This window comes from Lygodium microphyllum, chromosome 16, assembly GCF_053477565.2.
Source record: "Lygodium microphyllum isolate KBCC chromosome 16, Lygodium_microphyllum_v1.1.10, whole genome shotgun sequence".
NCBI classification, from domain to species: domain Eukaryota; kingdom Viridiplantae; phylum Streptophyta; class Polypodiopsida; order Schizaeales; family Lygodiaceae; genus Lygodium; species Lygodium microphyllum.
Window position 1 is genome coordinate 8,939,968 of NC_141150.1, and position 9,077 is coordinate 8,949,044.

Consider the following 9,077-nt stretch of genomic DNA (forward strand, 5'->3'; position numbering starts at 1 on the left):
CTGCAATCAATAACATCCTTCCAATAAATACAAACAATGTATACTGCTTTTGGTCATTCTAAGAATGTCCACATGAGACTTGGCATAAAATTTGCACATCCAGCCATTCCATGGTAATGCAGCAAACTCATGAAGTCGAATCTATTGCAGTCACACTGCATTCTTCTCTACTTGGAAAGTCAATCTCCACTTTCAAATCCATATACGGGTCCATTAGTGATTGCATCATCTTGCTGGCAGACTGTACTTAAATTTTGTATTCTCTGAAGGAAAGAATGCCAAAGAAGTAATTCAAAGCAGTTGTTGCTGAATCCCAGAACTAGACTGAGTGTCCTTCGAATCTTCCTCCAAGTAGAGCTCATGATCTGATAAAGACTGTGTGACCAAGGAACAAAACATGACCAGTACAAACTAGTCTCCAGCCAAACTGGAAGCAGGTGCTCGAGCTCTGGATTCTAACACGTAGTTCCAACCTACTTGCAATGCACAAACTCCCTATGATAAAAGTGGCATAGCAGCTTGTCACTGCCTGTGACTTTTCCCATAAACTTCCCTTCAATTTCTCTGTTTTTGTTCTATCCCTTGTAAGAGGATTACAACAAAAATACAAGCATACAGGCTGCAGTATTCTACCTACCCCTTGTTGGTTTGTTTGAAGATCAGTTGCTTCGAGCCGCCAAAATCCTTGATTGGAGCGAATTATGGATCCAGCTGAGCAATTTTTCATGAGAGGCGTTGCTGTAGCAGGCACAGTGGATGATTAGGCAAGATCAAAGAAGCACAAAAGAAAGACGTCGAATTGCAATAGTCTACACGAAACGTCGAGGAATCTCTCTGCAGACATCTTTTCCGTCATGTATCTACATTGATTAGCAAAGCATCAACGGTTTCCTCTCCTGTAAAATATTACATGGTGCAGCGAACAGAATTTGAGAAAGAGATAGAGAGTACACAACAGATAAGAGGAGAATCAGTAAATTCTTTAACTTCAAACAACTGATACAAAGATGGCTCTGTCCACCCGTGCTCTTCCACTGTGTGAAGCTTAGATGGTGATCTAGATAGAAGATACGTGAAGAGCTTAAGGCTAGCTGGAACAACAACTCTAATTGGGTGAAAGATGAGTGAGAGATGGCTGTGAAGGGGTTTAGCTTTTATAGCCCGCGAAGGTCGTTAGGTCGGCCTGCTGACCCCGACCTACCATATGAGCCTCCACTAGTCGGCCAGGGAATATTACCTTTACAATAGGTGCCCTTTTTAACTCCCTTACCCCGCAACTCGATGCGATGCGCCTCGAGTTGCTACCAGCTTAACCACTCCGTCTAACCCAAAGATTAGACCCACAAGGGTCACCTTTTTGCCATCCGGTCACATAGAGCTCATCTGATATACAAGTCAGGACTCCACCAATGTCCGCGCTCACACTTGGCTTCTCCTCATAATGGAGGCCTTACAACTTTGAGCACCATGGATCATTGGTAGCACCTAATGAGGGTGGGGCATTGATCATATCTAACATCTCCATCTTTAATACCCTTTGTCGCTTCCTATTTCCCGAAGTCTCTGTATTTATCTTTAGATCTTCCTCATTCCACCTTTTTACATGTCCTCCACAGGCTTCACGATCATTATCGGCCTCCTTGGTCAACAGAGGAAAACGCCTAATGCAATGTGAAGTTCCAGTATAGAACGTAGACCATGAGCTCCAGTGCTCTTTGCTAGTGCTTTTTGAGCCACTCTTCTCAATGCTTTGTCAGTGTAATGCAGCTTCACATTGTTCATGAAAAGCAACTTTTTGTATTGTTTCACAAGGGCATTCTTGGGTTCAGTTAGAACCTGAACTAGCTGTTTTTTATCCAAAGCTGACAGACACTTTAAATCGATCAGACAGGAGTGAACTTAGCATGGCTGAGATGGTTTGTTTCATGGCCTCTGTGTTGTTAGGAGAAACCTTCCCCCTTGTGTGTCTTACCTCCCGAGGCTATATGCGAAGGCTCCCCCCGTTTCCGTTCCTTGCTTTTTATTTCCCAGGCCGGTAAAGATCCTCTCTCTGACTAGAAAAGCGGCCCCTCCCACGCTAATTTTGCAGTGCATTCCAGAACCTTTATTGGGCCAATTGAAAATATTATTTCTCTAAGATTTCAATCAGATCATAACATGCCAGCATTTCCTTCATATCTCTGACAATATCCCTTGCAGCAGTTGTGGTGAAGGAATAACCTCGTTCTGTTAGAATCTTCATCAATGCATCAGTCAAGTCTCGTTCAGCCAAATCAAGATGAAAAATAGCATGCAATAGTGAATAACCCTCATATATAGGCACAATATGGGTCATACCATCACTAGAATCCAACACAATACCAGTTGTTCTACCATTGGCATATAGTGAAAGCACAGCATGAATTGCAACATACATAGCAGGCACATTGAATGTATCAATATTATTTGTGTCATCCTCTCTCTAATGGCCTTGGGATTCAGTGGAGCTTCTGTGAGGAGGACTGGATGCTCTTCAGGTGCAACACGAAGCTCATTGTAGAAGGTATGGTGCCAAATTTTCTCCATGTCATCCTAGTTGGTAACAATACCATGCTCAATGGGATACTTTAAAGTCAATATTCCTTGTTTAGATTGAGCTTCATCACCAACATAAGCATCCTTCTGCCCCATACCAACCATAACACCAGTGTGCCGTGGTTGGCCTACAATACTTGGAAATACAGCTAAAGGAGCATCATCTACTTTATTGGCTTTGCATAGTCCAACACTACAACAGAAACGAGGCATAGACGCGCAAAGTCAGGCGCATCTATCACAGCGTCTATATATGCGTGTAAACATGTGTGTAAATAGACGCGCACTTTGCGTCTATATATCCACGAAAATAGACATGCTTATACACGCGAAAATAGACGCTCACGTCAAAATTCAAATCATACTAAATCATTTCTTTTCAAACTACGCCTTTCCTTTCCTATGTTTTTTGCGGTTCTGAAGCTTGAGTTTAGCCGATATGTAGTCTCTTCATGCCTCACCTAGTCTTTTCATGCCTCACCTCCTCATGACTCACCTCTTCTTTCATTTCAAATACACAAGAAGGGAAAAAGGAAAGCCAAGGAGAGGAAGAAAGAGAGAATAAGAGAGAGGAGAACAAGAAGAAGCAGCAAGCAAGCAAGCAAGCATCAAGGAAGGGTAACTTACCAAGGAGAGGAAGAAGGAGAAGGAAGAAGCGCCACCACCTGCCACACCAAACACCCAAGGTGAGTCTCTCCCTCTCTCTCTCTCTCTCTCTCTTTCTTTCTATCTTCCTCTCTCTGCTTGGTTTGTGTATTTAGGATTTGTGATTCCATTATGTATTGCATTTTGTAAAACAATAATGGCAGTCGTCTGCTAAAATCAGCCGACCAAGCGCGTCTGATAGCGTGTCTACATCTCAGTGTAGACACAGATATAGACGTGGAAAACGTTTCTCCGGGGTGCGTTTTTGAGTGCGTGTGCGGGCGCGTGTGCTCTGCAGTGTACATGCGAGGATACACGCGCTGACAGATGCCCACACAGACGCGGGTACAGACGCGCACATAGACGCAAGTATAGACGATGTATGTAATATAGACGCTATATGTAATATGTTTTATCTACACAAGGTAATATGATTTTTCTTATGTAGATGTGGAATCATGGATCCTAAAGCACCCCATTCAACAAGGAGCAATTCATGGGGGAGATAACCAATTATCTTGGTCACCCTCCCACTACAGATGAGGTTTTCAATGTGATGTCTGGGACACCTATCACATCTTTGCCTACACAGGGATCAGCTAAGGTACATGGATCGGTCGAAGCACGTACATCAGCAGAGGCACGTGTATGGAGTGAGGTAGAGGGTAGTGCACGTCAAGGGAGGAGGGAGAGTGGTGCGGGAGGACGAGGAGGACGAGGGCTTTGTGGGGGTTGCCTAGGTGGTGGCTCTCAATCACCCTCACTAGAAAATGAGAGAGGTGAGCCTCCACAAATGTACTACTCTATCACTGATGTTGGTGGTATCTTGCATGACTTCGAGGGGAGGGAAGTGATAGCCTACTTGAGGAGTGTCATGCATGCCACATACAAAGATTGCATGATTCTCTTCAAGCACAAAAAAAATGGTTTGTGGCAAGAGGTGCTGCGAGCAGTACATAAAAGCTACCCTAATCCCGAGAATTCATGATTCTGAGATGATTGGGGACGGTCAAAGGTGAGAGACGCGCTTCATACGCGCGCCAAGGAGTCATTGCGGAGACAAGAGCAGGGGCGCCCTGGATATGGCCAACCACCCAATTGCCACCGGAAGGAGTGGAAAGAGGCCAAGAAGAGAGCAACTGAGAAAATGACAAGTCGCCAGCATGCAGAGGCCCGACGTATCCAGATGGCAACCATGGGATCGTCGCATTATGGATCGGGTGGTAGGGAGTCATGGGAGGCTGAGTTTGTAAGTATTATTTGATTTCTTTTTTTAAATTAAATTTTGTAATTTGTTTCACTTCATTATGTAGTGTGTTTTAATACATTGTATGTTCAAATTGTTTTGTAGTTCCATATCTTTGGTAGGATGCCTACTCCTAGAGAGGTAGGCTACCATCGAGGTCATAACCGGGCGTCCACTTGGCAGCATTTCTATGAGGAGGGACTCATCACGGAGGAGCAATATAATCGCTCCATGAGGATTCCATCACCAGAAGAGGTATGTTTTATTTTTTACATGAAAAGTATAGATCAATATGATTTATTGTTTGTAATGGTATTTATATACTTTAATCATTTGTGTAGGCGAACCCTGATGCAGTTGAGGATAGCGAAGGGGGGACTAGCAGTAGCGGTGGCGGCAACGGCAGCGGCACAGGCAGCGGTGGTGGTAGCGATGATGATACCTCTTCTGAGGAGATATAGAGGAGACCCATGCATGCATGCCTCCCCTTGGCTTGTAATTTTCATTTTTGATATGTATTACTTTCAGCTAGTGCTTGTCACCATGACCATGCTTGAGGTCACAAGCACTAGAACTCATAATGTAAAAACGTTTCATCTATATATATGAAATTTCGTATGCTACATACATTGTTTTGTTTTCAGTATCCAATCTTCGAAATAATCTTTCTCTGTTTTCCCTAAGTATACAATTTGATGTTGATGGGGGGGGGGAAAACCAAAGCCACATGCTCTCTGGTTTTTTTTTCATACCTCTGTTTTGCGCATCTATCAGCGCGTCTAAATTGCAGAATAAATGCGCGTCTATTCTCGTCAAAAACTTTCAAAGTAAACACGGTTTTAGATGCGTAGATACACGTGTGTATAGACGCACAATATGAATATATCCACTTTTTTATAGCATGTTTATATCTACGTCTATAGGCGCGTCTACTTCTGCCTATAAGCACGCTTTTAGACACGATTTTGTAGACGCAAAAATAGACGCGTTAATAAACGCGCCCGACTTTTTTTTTCACAATTCAAATATTGCGTCTACAAGCGCGTCTATGGAGCCTTTTTATTGTAGTGCAAGAGTAACCATACCCACAGTGAGACTATCTCGATGCATTTCTACTTTCTACATTCTGTTGTATATTTCCAATGCATCATCAAATCTTTGTGCCTTGATGAGAAAATCTATAACACAATTGTACGTGAAGCTAGCAGGCTCACAACCTAGATCACTCATGCAATTAAACAGTTGCAAAGCCTCCTAAATCTATTCTTGTTGGGTATATCCTCCAATCAAAGAGCTCCATGTCAAAACATCTCGATTGGGTAGTGTATCAAAAATAACATGCGCATCTGGTAGGTTTCCATACTTGGCATACATGCCAACTAGAGCATTACAGATAAGTTCCTCTTGCTCCAATCCCCTCTCCACTATACTGCCCACACAGAACAAATGCAAACACAACGACTAAGTATGTACAAAGCAACAAATGCCACACACACAACTTTTTGGTGGATTCCACACCTCGGATGCGTAGCAGTACGACATTGGTCCAACAAATCTTAGACAACTATGCAGATTTTTGGGAGATTTAAATTATTTTTTATAGTTTATCTTTGATGTTACAAAGGTGACATTATCCTTAACAAAACTTGCTATGAAAGGACACTTCTTTTAATTGGGATAGTGTCTGTTAGGAAGCATTTGAATTTTTGAAGTAAAAGTTAATTGAAGAACTAGTATTGGTACCCTCCAATTGTATGAAGGAATTTCACTCCAATCAGACAAATCTATGTATGATGTCAAAACTATTTTATGTCAAGAAAATAACAATAAAGGGGATAATCTAATTTATTATGCAAGCCATAATCTATGTGATGCAAACATTTCTAATTTTCTTCATACCGCTCGGTATCCACCTGGTGTAGATAAATGAAGAAAGCTAGAGATATTGATGCAAGAATGCTCCTATGGATGATAAGGGGGTTAGCTATATAAATTCTTCCCTAGAGAGGGCATTTATCACTGATGTGTATAGAAAGATGAATTTCAAGTGGTTTCAAAGTTATTGCATGATGAACCTTGTGATGGCCATTTGGTTGGGAAATTAATGGCAAGGAAGGTTCTATTATCTAGTTATTAGTGGCCTAGCTTATTTAAGGATGCGTATTATTATTTTCAAAAATGTGACGTATGTCATAGGATTGGTTGACCTTCTTAGCGTTTCGCTATACCTTTGACAACTATATTTGCATTATATATCCTCTTTTGAGAAATGAAGCATTGATTTTGTGGGTCCAATAGATCGGACTACAAGATATCAATCCAATCAAGATATCTTTGTTTGTACTTATTATATTACTAAGTGGGCGGAAACAGAAGCTTGTAAGACAAATAAAGCCATTGAGGTGACTAAGTTCATGTATAAAAACATCATAATGCATTTGGTTGCCCACTCAAATCAGTAGGTGATCAAGGTTCCCATGTCTTGAATGGTCTAATTAGCAAATTAATAGAACCATATAAGATTAAGCATCGCAAATCAATGCTTTATTACGCTAGAGTTCATAGCCTAGTAGAAGTAACTAATCAAATTATTTGTGGGATTTTAACTAGAACAGTCACTTCTTATAAATAAGATTGCGATGAGCATCCGTATGAGGCTCTTTCGACTTATAGAACCACCTATAAGGTGAGAGTGCAAAATACACCCTCTAATTTGGTTTAGAGCAGTGATGCTATATTTTCTATTGAACAAGAGTTGGATATTTTCTTTACTAGGCGTAAGAAGTTCAATTTCATGATCATTGTTTTTACTTTCCATGCAAAACCTATAGCGTTCAGGTTGGACTATGCCAATACCATGATACATAAAGTCAAGTTGCTCCCAAGATGTTGGGATTCTCACTCCATCAAGGTTTGCATCCATGTATCAGGTAGTTGCACTTATAGCTTACTTAAACTTGGCTTGCATTCTTCAACTCTTTGAGTCCTAGGCCTTGGATTGCCCATGTCTTCAAAAAATAATTGGAGTATGTTCTCTTTACACTAATTGATATTTGGTTCTCATCCTAAAGAGCTTGAAGTTTAATTATTATTTGTATAGTTTGTTGATATAATGATCTCCCAATAATAGATATGCAATTGTCTATAGAAGGGTCTATTTGAGGAGACTCAGCATGGTTAATTGAGTTGTTTTCACAACCGAAGGGGGGAATTACAGAAGTATTAATAGTTTGATCATTACCTTGTTCATGTTGCCTTTCATTAGAAGTAGTAAGACCAATTTGCATACTTAGTGCATCATATTTGGCATTCAACTATTGGTGCCTAAGAAAAGTTTGTGGACCAATACTCCTCCCACCATTACAATATGCAATGCAATCACACCACGTACATCGTCTATTAAATCATCTAGGTTAGTTCCACCCTGCACTGGAGATGATTCTTCATGCCTTCAGTTCTCAATATGATCTCCTTGCACGTTTGAGTCACTTGGTTCACTAGCATGGGATATTTCTAGAGAAGAATGCATAATCCCAAGCATGTCATTTTTAACGTGTCTAAAATAAGTACTAGGATTCACTAATTGCCAACCTTCAATACCATGTGCACACTTATAGTCACATATACATTTTATTAATGTGCTTGTAGAAGAAGACCTCCCTTACTTGAGTATCTTCAATCTTCAATCCAAGGTTGATGAAATTATGAGCTTTGCACAGATAAAACTCCAAGATTGAAAAAAGAATCTAACCCATAATTTATTTTACGTTAATAACATATTTTAGTTGCATAGTTAATATCATAGTCTATACTAGTTCAGCCATAGAGCTACATTTAAAACCATAGTTTGTAGTACTTGAGCAATAGAGCTACATTAAGCATACCAATCTCTAGCACCAGGCTAAATCTCCATCATGGGTTCCAATATTAGCATTGTGATGTTTTCTCTTCAAAGGCCCTTGATGTATGTTTTGATCTTCTTGTCCTAGCCTTGATCTCAAGAGCATGAAGAAAAGAGGGTTAGTAAGGGAGATGAAACCCTTGCACTGTAAGAACTTATTTTTCTCATAAAAATTGCAAGAGAAGAGAGCTTTGCATTGTGGGTATGGTTTTGTATTAAACCTTAATGATAAGAAATAAATTGCGTATACTATTTAGAAGATTATCAAAATTTGCAAAGAAATTAAGAATATCATTTTTGAGTTTCAGTAAATTTTTGGATTTTTTATAGAAAGAGATACTAACTTAAATGTATTCTCAAAACAAAAATTCACATGAGAATGTTATATTTGCAAATATATACAAAATTTCCAAGAGATACTCATTTAAATGCATTCTCAAAAGGAGAATTCACATGAGAATGCTATGCTAATTTGTGTCACGCATTAATTATCAAAGTTACTAATGAAATTATAATAATATTTATTATAATTTATAAAAATTATAACTCATGTGAATAATATACTATAATTATTAGCTTTCTTACTTATACATTATAATTAAAGGTATACTTATAATTATAATATAGTGGAGTTTGCAGATATTGATGTTATCTATTTATCCATGTTAGAAGTTTTGAAATTGAGCTTACCATGAATCTCTTGGGGGGAGG

The 9,077-nt window shown here is 39.7% G+C and overlaps 1 pseudogene; it reads right to left on the bottom strand.

The window, feature by feature from the left end:
- Window positions 1–291: 291 nt before the first annotated feature.
- LOC148022514 (actin-51-like) lies at window positions 292–2,734 on the bottom strand (annotated as a pseudogene).
- Between the last annotated feature and the right edge of the window lie 6,343 nt (window positions 2,735–9,077).